Source organism: Leucoraja erinacea, chromosome 50 (genome assembly GCF_028641065.1).
Source record: "Leucoraja erinacea ecotype New England chromosome 50, Leri_hhj_1, whole genome shotgun sequence".
Taxonomy (NCBI): Eukaryota; Metazoa; Chordata; class Chondrichthyes; order Rajiformes; family Rajidae; genus Leucoraja; species Leucoraja erinaceus.
This window is the reverse complement of record NC_073426.1, coordinates 986274-1001351: the sequence shown is the minus strand read 5'-3', so window position 1 is coordinate 1001351 and position 15078 is coordinate 986274. Positions and strand designations below refer to the sequence as shown.

The 15078-nt window shown below is 46.3% G+C and overlaps 1 protein-coding gene across 5 annotated transcripts in view; it reads right to left on the bottom strand.

The window, feature by feature from the left end:
* The window catches only part of kiaa0513 (KIAA0513 ortholog), a 70393-nt gene that overhangs the window by 39221 nt on the left and 16094 nt on the right, over window positions 1-15078 (bottom strand). Inside the window, exon 2 of one of the 5 annotated variants that reach the window (XM_055664919.1) lies at window positions 1783-1841. The exons of the other annotated variants lie outside the window; for them this stretch is intronic. The gene's annotated coding sequence lies outside the window, so the exon portion shown is untranslated. The remainder of the gene's footprint in view (window positions 1-1782; window positions 1842-15078) is intronic. 5 annotated transcript variants of the gene reach the window in all.

Sequence of the window (15078 nt, the reverse complement as noted above, 5' to 3'; positions counted from 1 at the left end):
CATTCAGATAATAGTCTACTTTCCTGTTTTTGTCACCAAAGTGGATAACCTAACATTTATCCACATAATACTGCATCTGCCATGCATTTGCCCACTCACCCAACCTATCCAAGTCACCTTGCAGCCTCCTAGCATCCTCCTCACAGCTTAAACCCCCCCCCCCCCCCCAGCTTTGTGTTATCCTCAAACTTGGAGATGTTGCCTTCAATTCCCTCATCCAGATCATTAATATATATTGTAAATAGCCATTCTGAAAAGGACCTGTTTACTCCTACTTTTTGCTTCCTGTCTGCCAGCCAGTTCTCTATCCACATCAATATTGAACCCCCAATACCGTGTGCTTTAAGTTTGCATACTAATCTCTTATGTGGGACCTTGTCGAAAGAACTGTTGACTGGAGAATTGACTGTGGACTGGAGAATTTTCTGATCAGTTCACTGGCTCAATGAGGAATGAGACACTACACCCCGTGAGATGTGGGGATCTTCACTGGTTTCACTTACAGTCCACACCACAGGGTCCCTTTGAACAGCAACTTGAACACATCAGCAAGTATACCCACTAAAACCTCCACAACTGCAGCTCCTTTCCTGCCATTGTTCATGTAGAGGCACTGAGACATGACAGTACCCCAAGCCGCAAGACAGCACACAGTAGGCCATAGGCCACTCTACTACGTATCACCACTCTACCACTCAGCACTTCCTTCATCGTTATTCCTTCGAAAAATCAAGCCAGAATTCAGTGGTGCACTGAGTTAATGTCGGCACTAGAGCATTTCATGACAATATCTGTTGGTTTCAGCTTTACTGCCACTTTAATTATTAACACAGGAGGAAATCTGCCCACGCCCTCGTTTTCAATGGGATGAAAGAAATGAACACTCCCCATTCTGAACTACACAGATGGAAACAGTTTATACTGAACTCTCCAGGCACCTGCCTTATTGGCCAAATAAGCTTGTGTTCTTTAAACATTTCTTCATTAGCATCGCCCCCTCAAGGGAAATATCATTTAACACCTCACTGGCAGTCAACAAACTGAGATTGATACACACTATGTTGAAACATAGAAACATAGACAATAGGTGCAGGAGGAGGCCATTCGGCCCTTCGAGTCAGCACCACCATTCATTGTGATCATGGCTGATCGTCCCCAACCAATAACCCGTGGCTGACTTCTCCCCATATCCCTTGACTCCACTAGCCCCTAGATCCCCATCTAACTCTCTCTTAAATCCATCCAGTGATTTGGCCTGCACTGTCCTCTGTTGCAGGGAATTCCACAAATTCACAACTCTCAGGGTGAAAACGGTTTTTCTCACCTGTCTTAAATGGCCTCCCCTTTACTCTAAGACTGTGGCCCCTGGTTCTGGACTCGTCCAACATTGGGAACATTTTCCTGCATCTAGCTTGTCCAGTCCTTTTATAATTTTATAAGTTTCTATCCCCCCTCATCCTTCTAAACTCCAGTGAATACAAGCCTAGTCTTTTCAATCTTTCCTGATATGACAGTGAACCTACTGCCTCAATCACAAGGATGTCCTTCCTCAAAATATGAGACCAAAACTGTACACAATATTCCAAATGTGCTCTTACCAGAGCCCTATACAACTGCAGAAGAACCTCTTTACTCCCATACTGAAATCCTCGTTATGAAGGCCAACTTTACTATCGACTAGTGGCACTAACGTCAGTGGCGATGAAGTGCTTTGCGAGGTTCATCATGGCGCAAATCAACTCATACCTTGACAAAAACCTGGACCCACTGCAGTTCGCTTACCTCCACAACAGATCAACGGTGGATGCGATCTCGCTGGCCCTTCACTCCACTCTGGAACACTTGGACAACAAAAACTCATGTCAGGCTGTTATTCATCGACTACAGCTCGGCATTTAATACAATCATTCCCTCCAAGCAGGTTACCAAACTCTCAGAACTGGGTCTCTGCGCATCCCTCTGCAATTCGATCCTCGACTTCCTCATTCACAGACCACAGTCTGTCCGTATTGGTGGAAATGCGTCAGCCTCGATTACAATCAGCACGGGAGCACCTCAAGGCTGCGTGCTCAGCCCCCTGCTGTACTCACTAATGACTGCGTAGCCGGTCACAGTGCGAACTCCATCATCAAGTTCGCTGACGACACCACTGTTATGGGACGTATCATTGATGGGGACGAGTCAGAGTAAAGAAGTGAGATCGACCGTTTGACCAAATGGGGCCAGCACCTGGCTCTCAACACCAGCAAAACCAAGGAACTGATTGTGGACTTTGGAAGGGGTAGGATGGGGACCCACAGACCCGTTTATATCAACAGACTGATGGTGGAGAGGGTCAAGAGCTTCAAATTCTTGGGCGTGCATATTTCCGAAGATCTCTCATGGTCCCAGAACACTGATGCAATTATTAAGAAAGCACATCAGCGCCTCTACTCCCTGAGATTACAGAGAGTCGGTATGTCAAGGAGGACTCGCTCGAACTTCTACAGGTGCACAAAAGTGAACATGCTGACTGGTTGCATCGTGGCTTGGTTCAGCAACTTGAGCTCCCAAGAGCGGAAAAGACTGCAAAAAGTAAACACTGCCCAGTCCATCATCGGCTCTGACCTCCCTACCATCGAGGGGAACTATCACAGTCCCTGCCTCAAAAAGGCTGACAGCATCATCAAGGACCCACACCATCCTGGCCACACACTCATCTCACCTGCTGCCTTCAGGTAGAAGGCACAGGAGCCTGAAATCTGCAACATCCAGGTTCAGGAATAGCTACTTCCCCACAGCCATCAGGCTATTAAACTCAACTCAAACAGAGACCAAAACTGTACACAATACTCCAGATTTGGTCTCACCAGAGCCCTATACATGTGATGCTGGGACCGATACTAGATATAGAAATAGATACTAGATATTGATATGGTATTTGGTCACTTATCTGTTCTGCATTTATTTATGCCTACTATATTCTGTTGTGCTGAAGCAAAGCAAGAATTTCATTGTCCTATCTGGGATACAGGACAATAAACTCTTGAATCTTGAACATGCCATTAGCTTTCAGTGAAGCCTGCTGTACCTGCACACCAACTTTTAGCGACTGGTGTACAAGATTACTGTAACATGCAGTAACATGAAGAGTGTAATATGCAAATCTCCCTGCAGCAGTGGATTTTGGCACATGCCCAAATATTTAAATGGTAGTGACTACTGCTTTGTTCCCGTGGAAGGGAAAGGGATGGGGGTGGAGTGGACAAACAGGGCTGAAATTCCACTACAGTGTTCATAGCTCTCTGTACGTTTGGATACAGAGAACTCAGTCAACAATCTCTCCCTCAATGGCAGCATGACGAAGGAGTTCATGACTGACGAGGAAATTAGGTGATGTACACATCCCAGTCAGCAATGATGTCCAAATGGAGATGGTCAAGAGCTTCAAGTTCCCAGCTGTAATATCACCAACAATTGTCCTCGCACAACCACATTGAATTCAAGGCCAAGAAAACACACTATTGTCTCTACTTCCTCAGACGATAAGAACATTCAGCAGGTCTCTGACTCTTACCAACATATACAGATATACGAAAGAATTCATCCTATCGGGATGCATCACAGCTTGGTTTGGCAATCTCTGCCCAAGACTGCAAGAAGCTGCAGTGAGTTGTGGATTCACCCATCGCACAGACCCAGCTCTCCCTCATCAACTCCATCTACATTTCATGCTGCTTCTGGAAAATAGGCAACATAATCAACGACCATTTATACCCTGGTCATTCCCTCTTCTCCTCTCTCCAGTCGGGCAAAAGATACAAATGTTTATACCAGATGCACCAGATTCGCGACCAGCTTCATCACCGCTGTTATCAGGCTACTGAACGGTCCTCCCATAAGATAAGGCTCTAGTCCCGATCTCCCAATCTACCTCATGACCCTGGCCAGCAGGGCCAGGCCTTCCAGCATGACCAAGGACTCACTCAGAGGAAGTTGGCCCAGCTCACCCACCGCGGACTCCAAACTCGGCCCCGAGCTGCTGGCGTCGACGTGACCAGTGTTGCGAGGGTGGAGGGACCTGCGAGCAACCGCAGAGAGCACGGGGAGCACTGAAGAGCGAGGTGGGCCGGAGAGCGAGGAGGGCCGTTGGAAAGCTACCTGACAGGACCGCCGAGAACGAAGGGGGGAAGCTGGCGGGAGACTGCAGAGAATGATGGGGGACGTGGTGAGGAGGGCTGCCTGCTGCCTTGGGCGGGTAGATAGGACTGCTTGGTGAACTTTTGTAACTTTGTCGGTGCCAAAACGTGGCAACACTTGTGTACTGTCTAGGTGAGGTCTGCTGTATGTTTTACCTGGTTGTATGCAAAACAAGTCATTTCCTGTATCTAGGTACATGTGGCAATAAATGATCACTGAATCATTGGTGTACAGTGTGCAGCTCTACTCACCTATAAATTGGTGACCAGAACTGTACTCAGTAGTCCAGCTGAGGTCTGACCAGGGTTTTATAAAGTTGAAGCATATACTCCCTACTTCTGCATTCAGTGACCCAACGGTCACTGTCTCGAATGCTTTCTCATCACATTATCGACCAGTGTTGCCTGCTTCAAGAATCTATGAGGTCCCCCTGTCCTTCCATCTTTTCTGTGACTCTACCACTAGTGTGCAGGGAATGGATGAAAAAGTGGGATATCATAGAAGTCATATGAATGGGTGATCAATGGTTGGCATGGATCTGATGGGTCAAATGACCCGTTTCCATGCTGTATATTTCAATCACTCAAAAAAAAAATCTTCCTTTATTGTTATGGTGATGACTTGCCATCATCTTGCAAGACAGCTCATCTAACACAATGCCTGTGGCAGGCAATAGACTGGTTTGCTGGACAACCGCCAACACAAGACCTTCACCATTCACACAATCTACCTTCAAACAAAAGTATAATTCTCCTCACTAGAGACAAACTGCAGTGGGACAGATAGTCCACCTGCTGACTGCCACAAGCTCATTCCAAACAAAGAAACTAACCAGAATCTACAAAAAGGCTTTCAGTAGGATGCAGGGCAGAGGGGTTATCAAATTATTTTTTTATTTCAAAAATAAACTTTTCACAATTAAAATATATATTCAAAAGCAAACAGTGCAAAACTCTTAATTAATTCTTAGTCCCACTCCCATGCCCCCCCCCCCCCCCCGGGGTAATATCCCTTCCCTTATTTGAGGGGTGTCCCCACTGAACTTGGTCCTTCAATGTCCGGCATTGGAAAGACCATACATTGTGGTCTTCCCCCACAGAGCCGTGGCACAGGCTGCATCTCTCAGCACATACTCTTGTAATCTGCTCTCAGCAACCTTCCCTCACGGACATCACTCTGTGTCGGAACAATGACAAGTCTTGGGCAGGCCGAGATCAAATTCCAGAAGGACAAATTCCATAGCCCAAACCAAGGCTCGGCGTGTTGGGTTGAAAACATTGACTCGGGACATTGCTGTTTTTTTTAACAGGTGTACTATTGTGCTTTGCAGAAATGTGAAAAATTACTATGAATGGAAAAGCTCTTAGATAATCTTGCCCTGCCTGGGTGAAGATAATGCATGAGAAGGTTATGCAGGTTGCATATGAAGCAGATCTTATTTTAACTGCAGGAGGAGCAGTGCGCTGGAAGAAGCAAGGCTTGTACAACTATCCAATGACAGATCTCTGCTGTTCCAGCAAAAGGCAAAAAGCCTGGGAACTTCAAAACAATACAGAACTGTCAATTCAGATGCCAGATGAAGTATTTCGTAAGAAACAAGCCTCGGCAAATCATTCCAGGCCAACCTGCAGGTTCATGCTTACAAGGGTTAACCCTTTCCTTCTCACCTGAAAAGAACATTGCAAGATGTTTCTCAAAGCAGACAGATGCTTTCATGAATCAAATCGCGGCGGGCCTGGCACATCACCAAAGATATATGCTTGATAACAAGAATGGTGTTGTATTGTTGTCACATGTACCCAGATACTGTGAAAAGCTTTGTTTGTGCGCTATCCAGGCAAATCATACTACATGAGATAGGGTGAATGTAGTCTTTTATCCAGAGTTGTGAGTCAAGAATCAGAGAGCATTGGTTTAAGGTGAGAGGGAGAAAATCTAGTAGGAACCCAAGGGGCATTTTTTTCACACAGTGGGGGGGGGGGGGGGGGGGGGGGGGGGGGGGGGGCGACGGGGGGGGGGGGGGGGGGGGGGGGGGGGGGGGGGGGGGGGGGGGGACCATAAGCTGCCAGAGGATGTAGTTGAGGCAGGTATTATAATAACATTTAAAATATATTTGGGCAGGTACATGGATAGGAAAGGTTTAGAGTCAATGGGCAGATGGGACTAGTGTAGATGGGCATCTCGATGGCATAACAAGATAGGCCAAGAGGCTTGCTGTATCATACTACATGATACAGCAACGCGACTCAAACAGCCAAGCAATAGTAAAACGTTGGTCAGGCAGCATCTGTGGAGAGAATGGGCAGGCAACATTGTGGATAGGACCCTTCTCCTGAAGGAGGGGCCACTGAGCTGCAGCCACCACAGCAGACCGCATCTTCTCATTAGTTCAGTGAAGCCAGCAATCACCACCTTCTACCAATTGAGATGACACCAACCCGAAATGGACAATTTGCTTCTCTGCCTGCTGACATCCAGCTGATGGATTGTGTAAAGTTAAACATTTCAACATGTTTGAATTATCTGAGCCCAAGGAGATGAGCATTGTGGGTAAAAGATGACTCAACAAAATAAAATACCATGTGGTGTACAATGCAGGGATATGATACAATATTTTGCAACACCATGAAACCTTTCATGTTTAACTAGTATTGAGCAAAGATTGGTTAACTTTGCCAGAGATCTGTTGTGATCTGAGCCACATGAAAGCTAGAAAATGGAGCTGGTGCAAAGTAACCAAATCACTCAATCAGCTGCTCACTAAACAAAAAAGATAAACAGCTTGTGAAAAAATTAAAGCTGGAAGTGAACACACAAGTATGGCAGCCCACTCACACCTTCACATACAGATCATGTAAGTTAATCGCATATGGTTATTGAGGAGGTGTGGCAATGTCCAGCACGCCATTCCATTCTTGAGTCTTCACCAATGCAACATCCCTCCATCCCTTCATCCCTTCATGCTCCCTTCATCCAGGTAAAGTGAAGTATGCAGCACTGTCATATCAAATAGCTGAAATTCTCTTTACAAATTACATCATACAAGGAAGGATTAGTAAATTTACAGATGACATTAAAGTGGGTGCTATTGTAGATCGCAAAGATTGTTATCAAAGGCCAGAGCAGGATCTTGATCAGTTGGACAAGTGGGCAGAGGAATGGTCAATGGAGGTTAATGCAGATAAATGTGAGGTGTTGCAATTTGCAAAGTGTAACCAGGGCAGGACCCCAACAGAAAATGGTAGAGGTGTGTTCTGGAGCAGAGGGATCTAGGAATGCAGATAAATAGTTATTTGAAAGTGGCATCACAGGTAGATAGTGATCAAGGAGGCTTTTAGCACATTGGCCTTCATCAGTCAGTGTATTTAGTACTGAAGTTTGAATGTAAAGTTACAGCTGTACAAGGCACTGGCGAAACCACATTTGGAGTATTGTGTTCAGTTGTGGTCACCCTGCAGTAGGAAATATATTGTTAAGCTGGATAGGGTATAGAGAAGATTTCCAAGGATGTTGCCAGGACTCAAGGGCCTGAGCTTGAAAACGAGATTGGACATGCTAGCACTGTATTACTTAAAATGTAGGAGGATGAAAGGTGATCTTAAAGGTGTATAAGATTATGAAGGGGAATGGAAACGGGTAGATGCACAGAATATTTTACCCAGAACGGGGGAATCAAGAACCAGAGGACAAAGGTGTAAGGTGAGATGGGAAACATTTAATTGGAATCTCAGGGGCAATGTTTTCACATAGAGGGTGAGCTGCCAGTGGAGGTAGTTGCAATAACAACATGGATTGGAAGGATTTAGAGGGATATGGGCAAAACGCAGGCAGGTGGGACTATTATAGATGGGCACTTTGCCCAACAAGAGCAAGCAGGGCCGAACTGCCTGTTTTCGTGCTACATGACTCGTAGAAACGTTGTAAAAAAAAAAAATCAGGTTCTAGAAAATACATAGCTCTGTTCAGAAAGGACCTCTTTTTGTTAATCGAAGACAGGTTTGTTACTCAAAGATTTGCATGCCCAGTCTCTGTCCCATTCGCAACTGCAAAATGGATATTTTGATATTATTATCAACAGGGTTGATAATATTAGCCATTTTAGTGTCTAACAAAATGGAGGATTTCTGCCTTTGCAAAACCTGCTTGGCATCTTTTCGAAAAGTCTGCAAAGACCATGAGGTTCATGGCTCCAGAATGTCTGGGTCCTGGGAGGAAGTTAAGTACAGGGTGATCAAGAAGGAACTGCAGATGCTGGAAGATCGAAGGTACACAAAATTGCTGGTGAAACTCAGCGGGTGCAGCAGCATCTATGGAGCGAAGGAAATAGGTGACGTTTCGGGCCGAAACCCTTCTTCAGACTGATGGGGGGTGGGGGGGACAAGGAAGGAAAAGGGGAGGAGGAGGAGCCCGAGGGCAGGCGGATGGGAGGGTGGGAGGAGACAGCTCGAGGCTTAAGGAAGGGGAGGAGACAGCAAGGGCTAGCAAAATTGGGAGAATTCAATGTTAATGCCATCCGGACGCAAGCAACCCAGGCGGAATATGAGGTGCTGTTCCTCCAATTTCCGCTGTTGCTCACTCTGGCAATGGAGGAGACCCAGGACAGAGAGGTCGGATTGAGAATGGGAGGGGGAGTTGAAGTGCTGAGCCACCGGGAGGTCAGGTTGGTTATTGCGGACTGAGCGGAGGTGTTCGGCGAAACGATCGCCCAACCTACGCTTAATCTCCCCGATGTAAATCAGCTGACACCTAGAGCAGCGGATGCAGTAGATGAGGTTGGAGGAGATGCAGGTGAACCTTTGTCGCACCTGGAACGACTGCTTGTGTCCTTGAATGGAGTCGAGGGGGGAGGTGAAGGGACAGGTGTTGCATTTCTTGCGGTTGCAACGGAAAGTGCCCGGGGAGGGGGTGGTGCGGGAGGGAAGGGAAGAATTGACAAGGGAGTTGCGGAGGGAGCGGTCTTTGCGGAAGGCAGACATGGGGGGAGATGGGAAGATGTGGCGAGTGGTGGGGTCACGTTGGAGGTGGCGGAAATGGCGGAGGATTATATGTTGTATTTGCCGGCTGGTGGGGTGAAAGGTGAGGACCAGAGGGACTCTGCCCTTGTTGCGAGTGCGGGGATGGGGAGAGAGAGCAGTGTTGCGGGGTATGGATGAGACCCTGGTGTGAGCTTCATCTATGGTGGCGGAGGGGAATCCCCGTTCCCTGAAGAACGAGGACATTTCCGATGCCCTGGTGTGGAACGTCTCATCCTGGGAACAGATGCGGCGTAGGCGGAGGAATTGGGAGTAGGCGATGGAGTCTTTACAGGGGGCAGGGTGGGAAGACGTGTAGTCCAGATAGCCATGCGAGTCAGTTGGTTTGTAATGTATGTCGGTCAGGAGTCTGTCCCCTGCGATGGAGATGGTGAGGTCAAGGAATGGTAGGGAAGTGTCAGAAATGGTCCAGGTGTATTGGAGTGCCGGGTGGAAGTTGGTGGTGAAGTGGATGAAGTCAGTCAGTTGTGTGTAGGTGCAGGAGGTGGCCCCAAAGCAATCGTCAATGTAACGGAGGTAGAGGTCGGGGATGGGGCCCTGGTACGTATTGAACAGGGATTGTTCAACGTACCCGACAAAGAGGCAGGCGTAGCTGCGGCCCATGCGTGTGCCCATAGCTACGCCTTGTGTTTGGAGGAAATGGGAGGAGTCAAATGTAAAGTTGTTGAGGGTGAGGACCAACTCCGCTAGGCGGAGGAGAGTGTCAGTGGCTGGGTATAGGTTGCTCCTCTGGTCGAGGAAGAACCAGAGGGCTTTGAGGCCATCCTGGTGGGGGGTGGAGGTGTAGTGTGACTGGACATCCATGGTGAAGATGAGGGGGTGAGGGCCTAGAGAGTGGAATGCGTGGAGGCGGCGGAGAGTGTCTGAGGTGTCTAGAACATAGGTGGGAAGGGATTTGACCAAGGGGGATAGTATGGAGACAAGGTATGTGGAGATGAGTTCGGTGGGGCACGAACAGGCAGAGACAATGGGTCTGCCGGGAGAGCCGGGTTTGTGGATTTTGGGGAGAAGGTAAAAACGGGCCATGCGGGGCTGGGGAACGATGAGGTTGGAAGATTGGTCGGGCAGGGCGTGGGAATTGATGTAGTCGGTGAAGGTGCTAGATATGGTGGCCTGGTGCTCGTCAGTGGGGCCATGGTCCAAGGGTAAGTAGGAGGAGGTGTCCGAGAGTTGGCGCGTGGCCTCAGCTTTGTAGAGATCGACGCGCCAGACTACCACGGCACCTCCCTTGTCGGCTGGTTTGATGACCCAATCTGGGTTTTTGCGGAGTGATAATATATATAAGCATCTAGATAAACAGGGTCTGATTAGGAACAGTCAACATGGATTTGTGCCTGGAAGGTCATGTTCGTGAATTTTTTGAAGAGGTTACTAGGGAAATTGACGAGGGTAAAGCAGTGGATGTTGTCTATATGGACTTTAGTAAGGCCTTTGACAAGGTTCCTCATGGAAGGTTGGTTAAGAAGGTTCAACTGTTGGGTATAAATGCAAGAATAGCAAGATGGATTCAACAGTGGCTGAATGGGAGAAGCCAGAGGGTAATGGTGGATGGCTGTTTATCGGGTTGGAGGCAGGTGACTAGTGGGGTGCCTCAGGGATCTGTGTTGGGTCCTTTGTTGTTTGTCATGTACATCAATGATCTGGATGAAGGTGTGGTAAATTGGATTAGTAAGTATGCAGATGATACCAAGATAGGGGGTGTTGTGGATAATGAAGAGGATTTCCAAAGTCTACAGAGTGATTTAGGCCATTTGGAAAAATGGGCTGAAAGATGGCAGATGGAGTTTAATGCTGATAAATGTGAGGTGCTACACCTTGGCAGGACAAATCAAAATAGGACGTACATGGTAAATGGTAGGGAATTGAAGAATACAGTTGAACAGAGGGATCTGGGTATAACCGTGCATAGTTCCTTGAAGGTGGAATCTCATATAGATAGGGTGGTAAAGAAAGCTTTTGGTATGCTAGCCTTTATAAATCAGAGCATTGAGTATAGAAGCTGGGATGTAATGTTTAAATTGTACAAGGCATTGTTGAGCCCACATCTGTAGTATGGTGTACAATTTTGGTCGCCCAATTATAGGAAGGATGTCAACAAAAAAGAGAGAGTACAGAGGAGATTTACTAGAATGTTGCCTGGGTTTCAACAACTAAGTTACAGAGATTGGTTGAATAAGTTAGGTCTTTATTCTCTGGAGCGCAGAAGGTTAAGGGGGGTCATGATAGAGGTCTTTAAAATGATGAGAGGGATAAACAGAGTTGATGTGAACAAGCTTTTCCCTTTGAGAATAGGGAAGATTCAAACAAGAGGACATGACTTCAGAATTAAGGGACAGAAGTTTAGGGGTAATATGAGGGGGAACTTCTTTACGCAGAGAGTGGTGGTGGTGTGGAATGAGCTCCCAGTGGAAGTGGTGGAGGCAGGTTCATTGGTATCATTTAAAAATAAATTGGATAGGCATATGGATGAGAAGGGAATGGAGGGTTATGGTACGAGTGCAGGCAGGTGGGACTAAGGGGAAAAAAAAAATTTTGTTCGGCATGGACTTGTAGGGCCGAGATGGCCTGTTTCCGTGCTGTAATTGTTATATGGTTATATGGTTATAAGGATCGGACCCGGGGTGTTGGTTAGGTATTTGTTATTGTGATTGGAGATAAAGTTAGTTGAATCCAGTGCTTGACTCCGGTGTTTTACTGAACCAGACTAACGGGGTGAGAATAGGAGCAGAATTACAGGGCGAGACCAGAGTTTATAAGATATAGTTGGAAATAGGGCAGAAAAATTGAGTTTAATCTGGACATGCCCAAAGTGTTGCATGTTGAAATTCAAGATAAAGTATAAAGTAAATGGCAGGACCCTTAGCAGCATTGACATCTTCGGTGCAAGTCCATATGTGCCTGAAGGTGGAAACACAAATAGAGAGAGTAGTCAAGAGTGGCATACTTGCCTTTTAAGTTGGGGCAATATGTACGAGTGTCAGGAAGACATGCTGCTGCTGCATAAAACTTTGTTCAGGCTGCATTTGGAATACAGAGTGCAATTCGGGACAGATGCAGAGGCTTTGGAGAGGGAGCAAAAGAGGCTCACAAAGATGTTGACTGGATTAGAGAGTATTAGCTACAGGGAGAGGATGGACAAACTTGGATTGCTTATTCTGGAGCATCGGAGGCTGAGAAGCGACCTGATAGAAGTATATAAAATTATGAGAGGCACAGATGGGATAGATGGTCAGAACCTTTTTACCAAATACTAGAGGGCATAGCTTTAAGGTGAGAGGAGGAACGTTTAAAGGAGATTTACAAGCCAAATTTTCCTTTTTTACTAAGTGGCAGGTGCCTGGGAGGTGGCAGCACCAGATTTTTAATTCTTCATTAGTCCCCCCAAAATCTCCTCCCTCACCTCCGTAGCCCGGGCTACATCATAGCAGGCACTAGGCATTTAAGCTCACTAAAACATTGAATAAATGTTTAATAGTAAGATTAAACGAGTACTTACCAGTATGAAGTTTGATCTGTATTTTATGAGGAGTTACGATGAGGGATAACGTGAAGACCCCAGCCCAGTGCGCAGGTGCGGCATACTTCGAAGCAGCGGTGTGAAATCACAGGATAGACACAATATTTGAAGTAAGATAGTAAAGATCATGAGACATCAGTTTATTAGTTTGATCTATATATTGAGGGTGGGAGCGGAGGGCACGTTATCCCTCATCGTAACTCCTCATAAAATACAGATCAAACTTCATACTGGTAAGTACTCGTTTAATCTTACTATTTTACTTCGGAGTCACGTGAGTGATTCCGTGAAGACTTCAAAGGTCTGTGATTTCAAACCGTGTAACAGTTTTTATTTCACTCACTGCCGAAGTTTTTGAGGGAGGAAGTGTTATCGTAATCAACCAATGGATCTGCTTTCACAAGAAACAGAAAGGTATTTGTTAACAATAACAACATAAATAGCTCCCCTGAGCTTAAATTAATATTGCAGTTTGTAATATTCTTTCTGCAATTAAATCAGGCTTATCAACGGTTTACAATAAAAAATGTTCTGAACGTCGTTTCCCTTGACCATCCTGCCGTATTGAGAATGTGGTCAACTGGGATGTCCATTCGTTCAGCCGCTGATATCAATGCTGCCCTAGTGGAATGGGATTAAAATGTATTATTATCTATTCCGGCAGCTTTCAGTACCTGTTTGAGCCACCTTGAAGTGGTTTGGCTCGTACCCCGTCTTGGGGTTTCTGTGGTTGACCCATAGGCTTTCCTCTCCCTCTAAGATTGTGGGTTGTGTCTATATATTGTAGTAGATGGGTCACCACACTCAACCTGGACTCTGGTGGGTAGGCCCGGAATCCCACCAGTGAATTGGGCGTTCCTGGTCCATATAACAATTGCAGCACGGAAAACACAGGCCATCTCGACCCTACTAGTCCGTGCCGAACTCATAATCTCGCCTAGTCCCATATACCTGCGAGTTAGGTTTTTACCAGACCTAGAATGATGAACGTGATGCGTCTGGGGTAATCACCATGTTATCCAGTCTAGTTTTATGGAGTGACTGGACTCTGTGAGCGTATACAAGAGCCATAAGCATGAGCGTTTTTAACATAGATTGAGCAAGACTGAGGGATCTGGCTGGTGCCATTCTCTGAGATATGTCAATATCACACCGATATCCCATGCATGGGTATACCTGGGTTTTGCTGTCCTGCTGTTTTTAGATAAGCAGACAAGGCGCTCCATGCTGTATTTACGGCACTGTAACTCACCTTTTAATCATGGTGTAGATGTTCCAGGAACTCCAATACGTCAGTGGTTGAATAGTTTGGTATGTTGTCCCTGCGTCGTGGCAGTATTTTCCCATGCTCTTGGTGACTGTTCGCAGGGATGCCGACATGGTGGTAATGGTTCCTTTGGATAATCCCAGTCCCTGGTAAGGTCTATTCAAAACCTGCACCCAGGAGTTTGATGTTTTTATGGCATGGGTGGCTTATGCCTGATACTGGGTTGAGTCAGCAACCATGGTCCACTAGGGAAATCCATAGGTGACTCGCCCACCATGTCGTGATGAACTGGGAACCATGGCTGTGTAGGCCGGTCGGGCACGTTCAATATCTCGGAGACAGATTCCATCTGTATTGCGAAGTGCCCGACTGATGAGGCAGAAGGGAGGAAGGCAAAGCAGAAATTCCCCCTTCCAGCGTGTAGGCATCTATCGCTGCTGCCTCTGATCTGGTTCCTAAGTCACATACATAGGTTACTGGTGATTTCGTCTTGTGCAACCAAATTGATATCTGGCTTTCAAACTGCTTAATACCTTTAGCAGATATTTTGGGTTTGACATCTATTCAATGTTATCATAAATTTTTACCCGTGACGTGGTGTCTCCCACTGTGTTCTAGCTTCCTAGGAAATAGGCAGCTGATAGTTAAAATGTCTTTTGACACACCATTGCCAGATCTGTTTGACCAATTTGTTGCACAATAATTATTTTTATGCTCCCCATATGGTTGATATAAGCCACCACCATAGTATTATCAATCCGTAACCACATATGTACGTGCTGCATTTGAAATGCATATGCTTTTTAGCCCAATAGGCGATCACCAATCCCAAGTAGTTGATGCCCGGTGTGTGTAGTAACGATGATTCTGAATTGGTCCATCTGTTACCTGTGCTGGATATGGAGTTTAGTTGCTCCCCAGCCTAAAGTACTGGCATCGGTTTTTAATAACCAAGTTGGGATTGGTGATGATAATAGGGCTGAAAACTATGCCAAACATATGTCTGCCCACCACTGTAATTGTGATATAGCTTCAGCGGGTACATTCATGATTTGATTATAGTGACCCAAGTACGTTGGCAA